This window comes from Bubalus kerabau, chromosome 3 (assembly GCF_029407905.1).
Source record: "Bubalus kerabau isolate K-KA32 ecotype Philippines breed swamp buffalo chromosome 3, PCC_UOA_SB_1v2, whole genome shotgun sequence".
NCBI classification, from domain to species: domain Eukaryota; kingdom Metazoa; phylum Chordata; class Mammalia; order Artiodactyla; family Bovidae; genus Bubalus; species Bubalus kerabau.
Genome location: NC_073626.1, coordinates 62,543,421 through 62,561,283, shown reverse-complemented (window position 1 = coordinate 62,561,283; position 17,863 = coordinate 62,543,421). Strand labels below are relative to the sequence as shown.

The window sequence follows — 17,863 nt, the reverse complement described above, 5'->3', positions numbered from 1 at the left end:
TGTGTTCAGTGTCATACATAAACAAGTTTTGTATAGTAAATGCATATTTTGATCTTTAAAGTATTTTGTTAATTGTTGTATAGCAATCACTAAGGCAAGTCTTAAAAATTAAGTAACTCTCAAATTTTAACTATGGAGGTAAAGGTTGGAAAAAAATATTGCTATAATTGTTACAGATATGATCTAAATTAGAAATATGTAATAATACTATTAACTGAATTTTGATTAGATTTTACATGTTTATCAAATAATTTTTCCACGCTAACATAGAGCTTATAAGGTAAACTTCTTGTTCTGATATTATTTGAATTTTTTACTGAAGTAAATATCTGTTATGCATAAAAGAATGATAAAATATGTACAAGTGAATGTGAAGGTTCTCATATGTGTTGACTCAATTTAAAGTTCACTAAATCCTAGGCATCACCAATGAGAAAAGTACATACACCTTGGCCATTCATTTAACATAGTCTTAAAGTTACAGACCCAAGTCTGATTTCTTTGTAATATTTTGTGATTCATTTTTTTCCAAAATGAATGAAAGATCTTATGTATTCTAAAAGTTTACATATTTTATCTAACAAAATTATATTTTGGCATGTGTCAAGATATACTGGGGAAGAGGAGACTTGTAGCAATAACCAAAAGCATATTCTTAAAGACACCCAAATATTGCAGGTAAAACATATTTTAGTTCACATTACCCATGTCATTTCTCAACTCTATGTTTTATCTTACATATTTAGACCTGGCATTAGATTCTGTGCGTTCATTTTATGATCTTCTAGGGTAATATCATCCAGAAAAATAAATTAATTCTTTACGGCTGAAAGCATGTGCCAGTGCTCTGATATTTCCTTACAATGAAAGAAAGCAAACTGTAGAATATAATAACATGAATTTTTATTTAAGATTTTCAATGATTTTCTCAAATAATAAGCCTTTGCCAAAAGATCCACGATATTCATTCCTGAATATTCCACACTATTATTTGAAAATAAAAATTATAAATCATTATAATTGTTACCAAAAATAAGCTATTCAAGAAAATTATGGGGTTTTGGTTAGCAATTAGAGATTATAGAATTTGAGGAAGTTTCTTATTATAAAATGTGATATTAATTTTATGTAACACCTCCTTCTAAGAAAATAAACTAAAAGAACTGCTATTTTTAGGTTTTGTTACTATCCCATGACATTGGGTTAAGCATTTAATGTGTTCTTTCCATTTCCTCCCCTAATTATCTAATGGCTATTTACAAAGTTACATTCAAAAACAATATCCATTTCCACAAATGTGTCAGAGAACTTAGTACAATTAATGAATGACAGGAGATAGGAAACCAGTCGTAATATTTTTTAAAGAATCACAAAAACAAGACTTAATTGAAGTTTCCATTATTTGGAGAAATATGGAAGAATTGAGTAGAAACTTATAAAGGAATTACTCAGAATGAGTTGGTCCACTGTTAATGTGCCTGATATGGATGATTAAGTACAGAATTTCTCCATGGAAAGACATTTTGCAGATTATAATTTCACTTGGGTATGAAAATATACTAAAATTATGTCAATCAATGTAATTTGAACCCAAATCTGACATCTAATTTTCCTCAGCAATAAATTTGTCATGTCTCTATACATCTTATAAGGTAGACACTCGTTTCTTAAACTGTCCAATTGTCTGTACTATTGAAAGAAGCATTAACAGATGTTTCATCTCAACATTTCATAAGTTCTATCCTGGAAATTATTTTTTTTAAAACACACTTTAATTTCTCTTTAACAATCTGATATACCCAATTGGGAAATCTTTGCTATTTTCTTTGTTATCTCAATATCACACCCTTCCAAAAAAGCTTGCAGAAGGTTATCAGACAAATGGAAGCAACACATTCTATTACTTCTTAGCTATAAAAAGCTTTGAAATTAGAAATACCAACATTTTCTCAACTTTTTCAATTTTCTCAATTTTTTTTTCCTTTGTTGCCCACCCCATGATCCAACACAGCAGAAACAGTTCAGGGTTAATAAAAGAGATTTAAACACATCTGGCAACAGCGAACAATGAAAATTCCATTAGTTCAGTAGTTCGAGATGTATGTGTAAATAGAGGTAGAAGGCAAATAGAAGACAAATATAATAAATCCAAAGTTATTACTTTTCCTTAGATTCTCCATTATGCTTAACAGCAGAGTGAGTGAGGCTTCAAGATCCCCATAAGTATTCTCTCACCCCCTTTTTAAAACAGTGATTATATGGAAAGTTTAAAGACTCTTGGTGGGGGAAAAATGTTTTCCAGCTGTCAAAATTTAAGCTTAGCTAATAGTAGAGCTAATTTTAAAAGGCATTGTTCCCTGATTAAGATATTTGTTCAGAAGTATGCCTTTAAATCCATTTAGATGTTTTATTACTTCCCAAATTTATTTTCTAGAATAGCACTGTACATAATATTATCTAGTAGTAACAGGTATTGTGTACATCTTGGGGAGATATACTGTCATTTTTCTAACACATGAAATAAATGAAAATTGTTTAAACATAATTTCAATGTCACTAGCTGAGTTCTATAGTAAAAACATTGTCAAACGACTTGAGAATACTAGTCTGAATAAATATATTTATTTTGAATAATGCACTTACCCAGAACAGCTCCTAAGGAAATTCTTGGTGAACTATTCTTAGGATGGAATTTGATTTTCTGAGATTCCGCAGAGGAAATGTACCCCCAGGCAAGGTGGGGAAGGGTGAAAGCCTTGCAATATGATCCTGGAGGCAGGGTGAGGTCCAGCAAGCAGAGCTTGGTGATCCTAAGGCAGGAGGTGACACTCTGCTGGAGAGGCTGTTGTTCTGAGTGGACTGGAGACTTGTCACATTGTATGTGCTCAGCAGCAGAAGGGAAACTTCAGAGCTTCCTGTTACATCACTCTGACCCCGCCTGCAGTTAGTGTTAGGTTACTTTCTTTCTCAAATGGCATACCCCAGGAAAGCAGTACTCCTTTTTTATTCTGAGACAGGAGCAAGAAGCAGCCTGAACAGACACACATCATATGCTGTATGAACACATTGTTAGCAGCAAAAGCTGGCTGGATTTCACCTTGACTGAGTTCTGTTAGAACTTGTCAAACAGAGCTGCCTATGGTTTGAAGGAAATCTGAATATAGTATTCTGCTCAAAGAATTAAAGGAGTTAGGGAGTGTGTGTGTGTGTGTGTTCAATTATACTTTACAAAGCATCAAGGGAATGTTTTAATGTAACATGTCTTTCTTCATAGAGGAACACAGAAAAGTAATAACTATTTTTCCATCATAATTAGTTCTGTGATCTAATTCTTGTTAATTTGGACCTCGATAATCAGAGCTATTCCCTCATCAGTTTTCCACAATTAAATGATGAAACTCTTTCCTGCAGGTTTTTTTTTAACATTTTTAAAATTTTGTTCATGACATAGGAATATGTCCCAACCAGAACCATTGTGTGTGTATGTGTTGTGTGTGTATAGATATACATATATAATTATTTTTCAGTATATGTGAATATATATTTTAGAGAAAGTAACCTTGAGAACACTTATACATGTAAATGTTTGCACATATTTTAAAATATTTGACTTATCACCTATGAAGTAAAAAAGTAATTAATACCTTGTACCTCAAAATAACCTTAACAAAAATGCAGATAGTTTATAAATATAAATTTTGAAACAAGGTAAATTATGTAACATAGTTTTACATTTTACAAAAAGGTTTGCCTCAAAACGTACTTTTATTCTAAAATGTGTTTAATAAATCATTGGAAGTTATCAGGGAAGAAAGCTTTAAATGTGAAATGTACTTTTTTAAACAATATAGTATGTGTGAAATACAACAATAGTTATAATTTCTGAAACCTAAACAGCACTAAAAGTCACTTGCTTTGTATGGATATCAATTTTCTCATCTGTAAACTAGAAGAGATGTATCAAATAATATCTAAAATTCCTATATTTTTAACATTTTCAATCAACAAATTAGGTAACATTTAGAAATAGAGATGATATCATGATGATTTCTCAATTCTGAATAAATTTGAGATCAGAGGCACTGAAACATTGGTATGTTACTGCAATTCCAGAACAAAATGAGATGCTCAAATTCCTTGTAGAATTAACAAAAGACCAGGCAATATAAATTAAAGAAGATTCATGTTTTTTAAACAGTATGTTCCTGCTGACATTTTTATTACTTGGATCCACAGAAGAAACTTATTACATAATTGCTGATTTTATGATCAATAGGATCAAGGTCAGTAAAAATAAACACATATAAATATGATATGTACTAATCTCTATCAAATTATAGTTATAAAGCTTATAAGAAACTAACTTATGCCTATTTAGTTATTGGGAGATAGAAAATAACCAGAGGTTGAAAGGTTGTAGAATATCATTATTTGCAGTTAGGGCTTGGTTTTGCTTTGCTTTGGGAGGCGGCATTTTGAGTAATTTATTTCAGGCCATGATAAAAAATAGTCCAAGTTGCCGACTATGACTGACTCCACAAACAGTGATTCTTTAATCAGAATACTGACGTGGATTTTGTCAGGAGAAAGTTTTCCTGAATTCTGCTGTGGACTGAATACATTGTTCAGGGAACCACTAAGAAGACAGGAAAAGCACTAAGATTGGACCAAGAAACAAGAAATTCCAGTCCTGGTTCTGATATTTTCTAGTGCAGCCTTTGACAAAATTTGTCTTGCTGTTCCCATCTTAAAATTCATAGCAAAATAAAATACTAGACTTTATTATGTGCCTCAATGATCACTGTGCATGTCATCTCAACACTCGCTCTTGGTTTATCATCTAACTCCTAGAAAGAAATCAATATATAGTTTTTGAATTTAACTTATGAAGAACTAAAACTTTTGCCAATAAGTTTGCAGATGGTAATTATTTTCCCTCAAGATTCACTGTTCATTTGCCCACTAGTAAACTCTAGTGAATGAAAAAAAATCTATGCTGTAAATTTATGTCCTAAAATACTGAAACTATTACTTTTTCTCTTCTAGTTTATATCAAGTTCTATATGAAATAGGAAGGCTAATAGAGATTATAGCATTTATATTATTGGTCAGGCATGCTTATACTCCATGAATTCCCTTGGATAATTTTTATTAGTTATCATTTAAAAGCCTCACTTAGAAATAACAGATAAACTGCACGCTTCTAATCAAATTCTTCAGAGTTGCTGTTTTATAAATTCCAGTTGAATGGCATGAGGACTTTCAGAGAGCCACTCTGGGTATGAAGGGATAGGCGAAAATATGGATCTTCACACTGAAACATGACGTAAATATTTGGAAAAATTCACTAGAACAAAATGAAGATATTTAAATAATCAATGAGGTAATTCTTGGCCAGTGAGACATGAATCAATATATTAATTTAGCCCTATGCATTGTATTTATTTATAAAATATTTTTCCAGAACATATGTTTAATGACACTTGCAATCATTTAATTATTAGTGATCAAACCTATATTTTGAGCTAGATACTGTACTAGTTGTGTTGGGGAATTAAGAAAAAATAGGATGTATTCTGTTATCTAGTTGTTTATAGCATAGATTGTGTAGCACATGAAGAATCAAGTGCTGTATTCTCTTCAATTAGCAGCTAATGCTACCAACACAGTCTAGATGAAACCATGCAGAGCACTATCAATAAAGTTTTCTATAGAACTCAGGAATGACATCCAATGAAGAATGACATATATAATAGTAATTAATCATGCTTGTCCATTTCAGAATTCTACAAGAGAGATTGTGCTCACATTTTTGGTTCCATGGAAGGCTCACAAGAGCAATAGTCCTTGAGTAAGGAGTACTAATTACCACTTGAAATGCACTTTGACTGACACTCAGGAGGAGGCTATCTAAAAATCTCTGGATTACTGTTTATTTTATTTTACTAACTTAGTCATGTTAGACCAAAAATGTGGTTTGGTTTGAACTGACCACTTATTTTGAAATGGTGTGGCTACTGCCTTGGAGCATAGTTCTGCCCAACAAAACAAAACAAAACATTGTTAAACAAGATGTGTTATGGACAGACTGTCCCTGGTAAGAGTGTAAGAAAGAACTTTAAAAATTATTTCTATGAAGTTTTTCAGGTATTATGTTGTAAATTAATAATTCCTCTGTGTTCTCAATTGTCTGAAAGTCATTGCTTACAGTTAGATAATTTATGCATCAGCAATTATGTATACTATGTTTTGTTTAAAATGAACCAATAATTTGAGGAGAAACACACAATTTTTATAAACTTAAAATAAAAACAATCCTAATAGGGAAGTAAGTTGACATGACCTTCTATTATTTTACCTAAGTTGCTTAACCATTTTTCAACTTATTTTATTGCTGAATGAACTGCGGGTAGTTAAAGGACCCAGGACTGATGGCAGGGCCATTGAGAGTGAATATGCTATTTTCCATTATTAAAACCAAAGCGCTGATTTCATTCTAACTGTACACATAAGTTATCAATAAATCAATGTTGCTTTTAAAATATTTACTATAAATACAAATTTCAAAGGAGCAGAAAACTTTAAATTTGAAGTGAGTACCGTGACATCAGGTCCATACATATATGTATAATTAAAACTATTTTGCATCACCAACTCGATGGACGTGAGTCTGAGTGAGCTCAGGGAGTTGGTGATGGACAGGGAGGCCTGGCGTGCTGCAATTCATGGGGTCGCAAAGAGTTGGACACGACTGAGCGACTGAACTGAACTGAACTGAACTGAACTAGCTTATACATTGGAGAAGGAAATGGCAACCCACTCCAGTGTTCTTGCCTGGAGAATCCCAGGGACGGGGGAGCCTGGTGGGCTGCCGTCTATGGGGTTGCACAGAGTCAGACACGACTGAAGCGACTTAGCAGCAGCAGCAGTTTATTACATACTATTTCTCTTAGTATTTTATAATGTGTTTTCCCAACAAAGGCAAACATATCAATTATAATTAGCTAAAAACTTGCCTATTCTTTTCATTGATTATTATGAAGTTCTGATGGATTTGGATCTTGCAAGGAATTCAGGATTTTGAGTGTTTGAGCCTCTCCTCCTCTAAAAGGGCTGCCTGTTGATAGAAGAGCTAACAATAGCAAATGAGCTATGTCATGGACTAATTAAAAATTAATTTAAAAATACAACAAATTCATAAATGCTCACAAAATGAACTTCCTAAGGGTGAAATTCCCTGATCAGGGTGATCACATGCCCCAGTTTTCTAGGGCAGTTCCAGTTTATATTTTATGCTTGAAAGTGTCCTGGTTTGGATGAAAAATTATGTACAGTCACCCTAGCAATACTTATCCATATTGCACTGACACATGGTACAAAATACTAAGAGTGAGTAATTTGGGAAACTCAAATGGCTTTTCCCAGAAGAGTTTAAAATAGTTTTTATTTCTAGGATAGCATTAGTTGGCATTGAGAAAGATGCCCTTTTCATTACTGGATATTTATTGTGAATTTATTCTGAAATGCTCTTTATTTGCTATCAATCTTCATTGTGAAAATAATAAATGATTTATTTAACTTTGTGTTTATTCATGTTGACCTAAGCAGCATTTGATTAACAGATCACATCTTTATAGTTTGGTTAAAAATTTAATCAAGTTCTAAGAATGCCAAATACAATGAAGGTTTTCCCAGCACAAAGTATTTTATTCAGCTATTATCATATTTATATAACGTCTAAAATTATTAGCAAGTTATATTTTCTTTTCAATAATTTATTCATGTTTAATATCACTGTATTATATACAGTGAAAACTCTTAAATATAAAGGAATGTAGAACTATATGCTGTGCTGTGCTTAGTCACTTAGTCGTGTCCAGCTCTTGCCACCCTATGGACTGTAGCCCTCCATCCATAGAATTTTCCAGGCAAGAATACTGGAGTGAGTTGCCATGCCCTCCTCCAGGGGATCGTCACAACCCAGGGATGGAACCCAGGTCTCCTGCATTGCAGGCAGATTCTTTACCGTCTGAGTAAACAGGGAAGCCCAGAACTATATATAATGCATATATTAAAGAAGAATGTATTAAAGAAGAATATAGTGTATTTGCCTAAGAATTCTTAGCACCTTCGAGAATGTATTGTTTTTTAAGTGTTGAGGAGTTGGGAATCTACAGTCTTATCCTGCCATCTAGTGTTAAGCATCCTCAAATTGCCAAAGTTGCTCTCAGTGAAATTAAAAAAAATGAAATTATTATTGGCTTTTTTCTTGAAATCAAAATCTCAATAACAAGGGAATATTCCTAAGAAAACATTCTGATGCACATGATGGCTAGAGTTATAATGGGCAGGTACTTACTGTGTACTATACAATTAAGGTATCATTTTATATACAGTGAAAAGAATATGTCCTTCATACACTATTTAGATGCAAAGGCAAAAAAATCATTGAACGTTGAAACAATATAAATGAAATATTTCAAATTAAAATGACCCACTACCTTTTGTCTTCCAATGAATGTACATACCACACACACGTGACATACATATATTTAAACATTTGAAATGATCTAAAGCTAGACAACTCTGAACCTATGGCTAGGTTAAAGTGGATTAACTCCTATCTGATCAGGAATACAAATCACATTTTCAAAATCTCAAAACAGAGTAAAAAGTGTCACATCTGATAAACAAGGACCTCACTATATTCAAGCATAAAAAATCTTTGTTTTACCACTATGTGTTAGGAAAAAAACATCAGCGATTAATTGTTTATAAACCAGCTCTGGCTTAATTCAGCTGACATTTGAGACACAGTGTTTGGGAGCATGTTAATTACCCCTGAGCTATATCCCTCTAAACAGTTATGTCATCAAAAAGCAAAGTTTCTGAAGTACAGCCATCCATTTGGATGCTAATTGATTTTCATATTAACTGATCATCTGCTATGTGCCCAGCATTTGGCTAGATACTGAGAGTACAAAGCTTGATAATAGGGACATGGTCTCTGCTCTCAAGGATTTACTTTGTATCTTCAGGTAGACATTTATTAATAGAAAAACACTTATTTTTATTCATATTGCTCAGCTACTCAGATTGGTAAAAGGCAGTATGTTCAATGACTGAAACAGACCCAGGGCTGAGTAGATAGGAAGGGAGGGATAGAGGGTGGACATATTATTTTTGTAGAAGAGCGTTTTCTGAAGGTAATAATTACTCTGGAACCTAAAATTCAAGAAATAGAAGGTATTCCACAAATTAGAAAGGAGTCTGTTCTCCACAGGGCCCAGGAACAGATCTTGAGGGAGGGATTTGAGCTCCCATAACTTACTGAAAAGCATTAAAGAGGGGAATGAAGCAGAATTGGAAGAAGAATGAGGTGAGCAAGCATGCGGTCTCAGGTAAAATCTGGATTTGGCCTAATGCATAGGACAAGGGCTTTGGAGTGTAAATTGCATGTAAGATTTGTCCTCTCTTGATGCACAGGAGTTTGTCTTTCATAGTTTCTTTTCAGTCCTTGTATGAGCCACTCTCGGAGAAGGCAATGGCACCCCACTCCAGTACTCTTGCCTGGAAAATCCCATGGACAGAGGAGCCTGGCAGGCTGCAGTCCATGGGGTCACTAAGAGTCGGGCACGACTGAGCGACTTCGCTTTCACTTTTCACTTTCATGCATTGGAGAAGGAAATGGCAACCCACTCCAGTGTTCTTGCCTGGAGAATCCCAGGGAAGGGGGAGCCTGGTGGGCTGCCGTCTAGGGGGTTGCACAGAGTTGGACACGACTGAAGCGACTTAGCAGCAGCAGGACCATGAGCCACTCTGGGGAGCATAATATCTAGGGGAAGTAACTACTGTCAGCTGGGGACAGTGATGCAGGTGGGAGCTATTAGCAGCCAGTTCTCCCAGCAACAGGGAGATGAATGTACCAGCTCATTATGGGTTGGGGGAAGGGCACCAAAGCAGAGTTTACTAGGAATACTAGCACAAGCAAGCAAAACCTGTTCAGGTGCAGGACCTTAATAGTTCCTAGAATCCAGAGACCTGTGAACAAGAAGAGAATTCCACCCAAGTATATCAGGACATTGTAAGTAGGATCACATAGATTGTGATAAGGAATTTGTATTTTAATCTTTTTGCAATGGGTCATGCACTCAAATCAAGATTTATGCTTTATTCTGTGCGTCTGGGTGAGGCTGGGGTGGTGGGATGGCGTTAGTAAGCAAGTACGAAAATCTTTCCCTGGGAAATGTTTCTATGCCTTTTCTGCAAAGTTGATGTTCACACTGTTAACCATGGTTCTTTATATATGGTGTCCTTGACTTGCGTTCTCATGGTTATTTGTCACTATTCAGAAAATTAAAAATACTATGGTTGGAGGACCCTCTTTTGGGGAGTTAATTGTAAAGAAGCATAAAAACAAATTCAACTTTGCATGGTTACTAATTAGTGTATCTGTAAGTACTTAGTAGCGCTTCTGGAAACTTCCTTCTGTTTCAGGATAAATTGAGGAAGTGTAATATTGTTGATGACTGGCATTTTCCCAGAAATATGCTATGTGCTTTAGATATTTTCTTTAACTCTGAATAAGATTTTATTTTTAATTTCAGATGAGAGAATAGAATCTTAGCAAGTTGTCACAACTGGAAATTGGGAGAACTGGAACTTGGAAATTAAGGTGTTTAGTTTTGGAATCAGTCCTCCTTCGTCACAACATTATGAGCAAAATATTTAATCTGGTAAACTACTTCAGGTATTTCTGGAATAAAATTATATGGACTATAAGTCAAATGGTACTGGTTACTAGAGTTTCAGTTAGGTGTGGCAAAGTAAGAAATATTAAATAATGAGTATTAGCAATATAGAAAAACAGCACAGCATTCAGAAAGGAAAGTTGATTATTTTTCCATTCAGACGAATTCATAATCTGGTTTCCATTCAGAGCATACATTTCCCATATTATTCACATGTGAATAATATAGTATAAGTTTCTGAATATTTGGAAGGATGACACAAGGAATAATGATCGTCATTTTTTAAACAACATTTCTTAGCAACATAAGATATATTTGAGTATTTTAGGATGAGTTTTACAAAAGTTCATTAGAAAAATTAAAAGAACATTCACTAGTTTGTAGCCCTTTTATCCATGTTCCATATTAAAAATATTATTAGCACCTCTTAGGCAGTTATCTCAAAAACAATTAAACTTAAAAAAAATTTTAAATATACAATTTTCTGCTACTAATATTGTTAACAGTAAAATTACTTATAGTAATATCATTTTGTAAAGTTGTTGCTTTGGCAAAAAAAAATTTACCTAAAATTTCCTACTCTAACTTTTAATTGTCTAAGTTATTTGAATAATTGTTGCAGCTTAAAGTACTTTGGCCACCTCATGCAAAGAGTTGACTCATTGGAAAAGACTCTGATGCTGGGAGGGATTGGGGGCAGGAGGAGAAGAGGACGACAGAGGATGAGATGGCTGGATGGCATCACTGACTCGATGGACATGAGTTTGAGTGAACTCCGGGAGTTGGTGATGGACAGGGAGGCCTGGCGTGCTGCAATTCGTGGGGTTGCAAAGAGTCGGACACGACTGAGTGACTGAACTGAACTGAAACTATATTCTAAAACTCTTGGAAATAAAACCATCCTACAAGTTGTGATATCAAACCTTACAATGTAGCAAGCACTATATGATGCATGTGTGCTCCCATTTACCCTTGTAATCGTTTCACAGACAAAGAAGGGTCAGGCTCAGTTCAGTTCAGTTCAGTCTCTCAGTCATGTCCGACTCTTTGCAACCCCATGAACCCCAGCATGCCAGGCCTCCCTGTCCATCACCAACTCCCAGAGTTCACTCAGACTCACATCCATCGAGTCAGTGATGCCATCCAGCCATCTCATCCTCTGTCCTCCCCTTCTCCTCCTGCCCCCAATCCCTCCCAGTATCAGAGTCTTTTCCAATGAGTCAACTCTTCGCATGAGGTGGCCAAAGTACTGGAGTTTCAGCTTTAGCATCATTCCTTCTAAAGAACACCCAGGGCTGATCTCCTTTAGAATGTACTGGTTGGATCTCCTTGCAGTCCAAGGGCCTCTCAAGAGTCTTCTCCAACACCACAGTTCAAAAGCATTAATTCTTCGGCACTCAGCTTTCTTCACAGTCCAACTCTCACATCCATACATGACCACTGGAAAAACCATAGCCTTGACTTTTGTTGGCAAAGTGAGGTCAGGCTGCTGCTGCTGCTGCTGCTGCTGCTAAGTCGCTTCAGTCGTGTCCGACTCTGTGCGACCCCATAGACGCCAGCCCACCAGGCTCCCCCGTCCCTGGGATTCTCCAGGCAAGAACACTGGAGTGGGTTGCCATTTCCTTCTCCAATGCATGAAAGTGAAAAGTGAAAGTGAAGTCGCTCAGTCGTGTCCGACTCTTAGCGACCGGATGGACTACAGCCTACCAGGCTCCTCCATCCATGGGATTTTCCAGGCAAGAGTACTGGAGTGGGGTGCCATTGCCTTCTCCGGAGGTCAGGCTAATTGAGTGCAAATCCAAATTGATTCGAATCCAAATCCTATACTCATTATTATTGCATATGATTGGTATTTCATGTTTTTCTTGCATAATATTTACATTTTTTTATTTATGTCTGATAGTTAATCGGCAGCCAGTATAGATAAGAGATGGGCTTCCCAGGTGGCGCTAGTTGTAAAGAAGTGAAGTGAAGTGAAGTCGCTCAGTCGTGTCCGACTCTCTGCGACTCTGTGGACTGTATCCCACCAGACTCCTCCGTCCATGGGATTCTCCAGGCAAGAATACTGGAGTGGGTTGCCTATGCCCTTCTCCAGGGGATCTTCCCGACCCAGGGATCGAACCCAGGTCTCCCACATTGCAGGCAGATGCTTTAACCTCTGAGCCACCAGTCGTAAAGAGCCCACCTGCTAATGTAGAAGATATAAGAGACATGGGTTCAACCCCTGGGTCAAGAAGATCCTTTGGAGGAGGGCATAGGCAACCCACTCCAGTATTCTTGCCTGGAGGATCCCATGGACAGAGAAGCCTGGCAGCTACAGTACATGGGGTTGCACAGAGTTGGACACAACTGAAGCGACTTTGCACATAGAATACAGATAAGAGAAGCTGTGGGATTTAATGGATTGTAAAGATTTCTCTTCCTGATTAAGTGATTATGTATGTGTATCGCTTGTGGAGGAGAAAAAGCAAAATGTTAAATAAAAATTGTCCTATATGTATCGCTTGTGGAGGAGAAAAAGAGAATATGCAAAATGTTAAATAAAAATTGTCCTAACTTATACTTCGCTTTATAACTCTACAAACTTTCTCATTGAACAGTGGCAGATAGTTTAAGTAACAACTGGTAACGGTTTATTACTTCATCTCTGGAGTAGAAACTTCTTGGCAAGATGGGTCATTTAGGTAGCTCACAGCTGTTCACATTTTGAAACTCTCTGGAAATCTCCCTAGAGTGATTTATAAATTTTGTAGAACATTCTGTTGAGAATGGGGACTAACTAATACAATTATGTAAAGTTTAAAAATAAAATAAAGTTAAAAAAAAATATGAAAAAAAAATATCAATAGGCAAAAAATAATGGAACTAGACCACTCTTTTCACCTAACAAAAATGTAAATTCCAGATAGATTTTGATCTAAATGTGAAGTGTAAAACAATAAAGCTATTTGAGGAGAAAAAAAAATTCACTTTTGAAAGTCAAAATTCTTGCTTTCTGATTCCAATAATTGACTAAGAAGGAAGTAGCAGTTTCCTCTGGTTTCTAACTTGAGAGCACCTGCAGGTTAAGACAGAGGTCAGCAAGTTGAAATTATACTCTTTATGAAAATACAGATTAAATATGGGTTAAAATCCCAAAGACACCCAGGTTCATAACTGACTTAGCTGATGTTACTTCATTGTAAGAAGAGCAAATGAAAAGTTATGTTGACAAGAATGAGTTAACTTTGGTCCAATGAGATTTGCTTAAAGCTTATTAGAATAAACTGTAGATTGAAATAAAATATTTGGTACTAGAAATAATTTACTCTTCATTAAATTTTGCTAGCTCTTTTAAGAATGATTATTAAAAGAGACAAGTGTTTCCAAAATTGTTTCAAAATGTTTTATGAGCTTAAAATGCCTCAAACACTATCAATCAGAAGGAGGTACATTTTTTTCTCTAGATTGTATACAATCTTAAAAGGGAAAAAACTGATGGTTCAGAAATTTTTTTAGCATAAGTGAAAGTCAAATATTAAGGCGTTTAGAATCTTCCAAAGTAGGGCCCCTACTTTGTTGGGGAAACACTTTACTTTGTAAAATAGTACTTTTGGAAGCTTCTCATAAAACAAAAATAAAAACCTTTTGTTGTTTAGGGACTAATCAGGCATTGAATGGGCTTCCCAGGTGGCTCAGTGGTAAAGAACAGGAGACACGGGCTTGATCCCTGGGCCTGGAAGATCCCTTGGAGGAGGAAATAGCAGCCTGTTCCCAGATTCTTGGGACTTTCCTGTGGTTCAGACAGTAAAGAATCTGCCTGCAATGCGGGAGACCCAGGTTTGATCCCTGGCTTGGGAAAATCCCCTGGAGAAGGGAATGGCTACCCACTTCAGTATTCTTACCTGGTAAATTCCATGGACAGAGGAACTTGGCAGGGTACAGCCCTTGGGGTCGCAAAGAGTTGGACATGACTTAGCACTGAGAAGGCACTGAAAAAGAAATCGGCTACAGGTGGAGTCAGTTTGAATAAGGCAAGCTTTGCAGAAGTATAGCAGATGACTGGATGTAAATGATCTCTTTACCTTACAAGGGATGTGGTTACTACTAAGAGAAGAGCCTAGACGATCTTGACTTTGGTTTTTTAAGCACAGAATATCTTTACATTTGTTTAGCTTTTAAATAGAGAGCATTTTCATAAAATACTAAAGTGCCAAACTAGAAGAATCCTTATAGGCAGTCAAATCCAAAACACTGTTTCTAAAGATGAGTCAATGTGTGGTAAACAAATCAGATGACAAATTCATCCACGAGGCAGCGTCAGTCTTAATACAAGAAACAGTATTTCCTAGTTCACAATTCAGAAAATTTCCCCACAGCCCCCAATGGAAAGTGAAAACCTTGAACAACTTTACGTTCATTTTAATTAACTTCTATTTTTCAGCAAAGCACTCTAGGCATGTAACTGAAAGATCAGTTAGCACTAAATGTATGTGATAAAGTAAACAGTGATTCCTCATCCCTCAGACTTCCACATCCAACTTTATTCTGGCTTCCTTCCATTCTTGTCATTGAGATGCACAATACCTTTTTTATTCCTACTTATCTATATGTGACCTATTCCTTCACATTTTCCCCTGTCCTTTAGAATTTTCTTTTCATCTCTGAAAGTGAAAGTGTTAGTCACTCAGTCATGTCTGAGTCTTTGTGACCCCATGGACAGCAGCACACCAGGCTTCCCTGTCCATCACCAACTCCCAGAGCTTACTCAAACACATTTCCTTTAAGTTGGTGATGCCATCCAACCACCTCATCCTCTGTCGTCCCCTTCTCCTCATGCCTTCAATCTTTCCCAGAATCAGGGTCTTTTCAAATGAGTCAGTTCTTCACATCAGGTGGCCAAAGTATTGGCGCTTCAGCATCAGCATTAGTCCTTCCAACGAATATCCAGGACTGATTTCCTTTAGGATCGACTGGTTGGATCTCCTTGCAATCTAAGGGACTCTCAAGAGTCTTCTCCAACACCACAGTTCAAAAGCATCAATTCTTCAGCGCTCAGCTTTCCTTATAGTCCAACTCTCACATGCATACATGACTACTAGAAAAACCATAGCTTTGACTAGATGGACCTTTGTTGGCAAAGTGATGTCTCTGCTTTTTGAAATGCTGCCTAGGTTGGTCATAGCTTTTCTTCCAAGGAGCAAGCACCTTTAATTTCATGGCTGCAGTCACCATCTGCAGTGATTTTGGAGCCCAAGAAAATAAAGTCTATCACTATTTCCATTGTCTCTCCATCTATCTGCCATGAAGTGATGGGACCAGATGTCATGATCTTAGTTTTTTGAATGTTGAATTTTAAGCCAACTTTTTCACTCTCCTCTTTCACTTTCATCAAGAGGCTCTCTAGTTCCTCTTCCTCTTATGGCTTTCTACCATAAATGTGATGTCATCTGCATATCTAGGGTTATTGATATTTCTCCCAGTAATCTTGATTACAGCTTGTGCTTCATCCAGCCTGGCATTTTGCATAATGTACTCTGCATGTCAGTTAAATAAGCAGGGTGGCAATATACAGCCCTGATATACTCCTTTCCCAATTTGGAACCAGTCCATTGTTTCATGTCTAGTTCTAACTGTTGCTTCTTTAAGTGCATACAGATGCCTCAGGAGGCAGGTAATGTAGTCTGATATTCCCATCTCTTGAGAATTTTTCATAGTTTGTTATGATCAACACAGTCAAAGGTTTTGGCATAGTCAATAAAGCAGAAATAGAGGTTTTTCTGTAACTCTTGCTTTTTCTATGATCCAACAGATGTTGGCAATTTGATCTGGAGAAGGGAATGGCAAATCATGTTAGTATTTTTGCCTTGAGAACCCCATGAGCAGTATAAAAAGAAGTTGTCAAACTGCCTTCCAAAGTAGCTGTACTGTTTTGTATTCCTAGCAGCAAAGAATGAGTTACTCTTGCTTTACCACATCTTTTCCAGATTTTGGTGGTATCATGCATCTTATTTTAACCATCCTAATGGGTGTGTATAGTAACTCATTGTTGTCTTAATTTACATTTCCATGATGACATGTGACATGGAACATCTTTTCATAAACTTGTTTGCCATCTCCATAGGTTTTTTTAGATGTCCATTAAGGTCTTTGATCTATTTTTAATAGGTTTGTTTTTTTATTCTTGAGATTTAAGAGTTTTTTGCATATTTTCAATAGCAGTCCTTTATCCAACGTGTTTCTGCATTTTCTCCTAGGCTGTAGCTTGTCTTGATATTGTCTTTAGTAGAGCAGAATCTTTAATTTTAATGAAGTCTAGCTTATCAATTATTTCTTTCATTGGTCATGCCTGAGGCCAGAATTTTAATTCAATTTTTTGAGGTAAGAGAGTTCAAACTTTTCTAGAAAACTTTACTCTGAGCTTAAAGGGACTTAAATTCTGGAAGTCATCTTGAAATCTTTGAGGCCAAAAAATAAAAGCAAAAAAAAATGTTGGGCAGCAGAATTAGAAGTGAAGAGAGACTGAGTTTTGATAACATGAGGTCCTGAATCCATCAATACTGAAGTCAAATACCTTTGACTTTTTCAGTTTTGACAAAAAATATCCATGTTTTGTTTCTGACTGTGTGAGTCAGAATTTTTCTCATTTTTAAGAAAAGTGATGAGGATACCATATTCATTGTCCTAACTTATTGTTACATTATACAATTAAATGTCTGTACATTTCTCTTTCTTTGGTAAGATGAATCACTGTGTATTTTTAAAGTGGTATAAATACTACTTTTTAATTTAAAACTGGTGTTCTAGCCAAGACTTCAGCTATGTGATTAGAGTAGTTCAGAGGTTGGGCCTGAGGGGCTAAGAATCAAGGTTTCCTAAGCATAGGAGACTGCAAGGAAGTCAACTAAGACATGTTTTTGCTCAAGTTCTTGAGAAAGAAGGTGAAAAAATCAGAAAGTCCCTTAAATAGTTGGTTACTTTAATGTCATTTTCTTTCCTCTGGTATGAAAACTGGACAGGCTAGTCAGGATTGGAAGTCATTTATATAATGTGTTGTCATATTACATTTGAATATATTATATTTATATAATTAGATGACTGGTAGAAATACATATGGAATAGAGTAAATGTAG

At 35.9% G+C, this 17,863-nt stretch overlaps 1 protein-coding gene across 3 annotated transcripts in view; it reads right to left on the bottom strand.

Moving 5' to 3' along the window:
- Window positions 1-2,886, bottom strand: part of CALCRL (calcitonin receptor like receptor) — a 132,560-nt gene extending 129,674 nt beyond the window's left edge. For all 3 annotated transcript variants that reach the window (XM_055571980.1, XM_055571978.1, XM_055571981.1), the window contains exon 1: window positions 2,644-2,886. The gene's annotated coding sequence lies outside the window, so the exon portion shown is untranslated. The remainder of the gene's footprint in view (window positions 1-2,643) is intronic.
- Window positions 2,887-17,863: the final 14,977 nt, after the last annotated feature.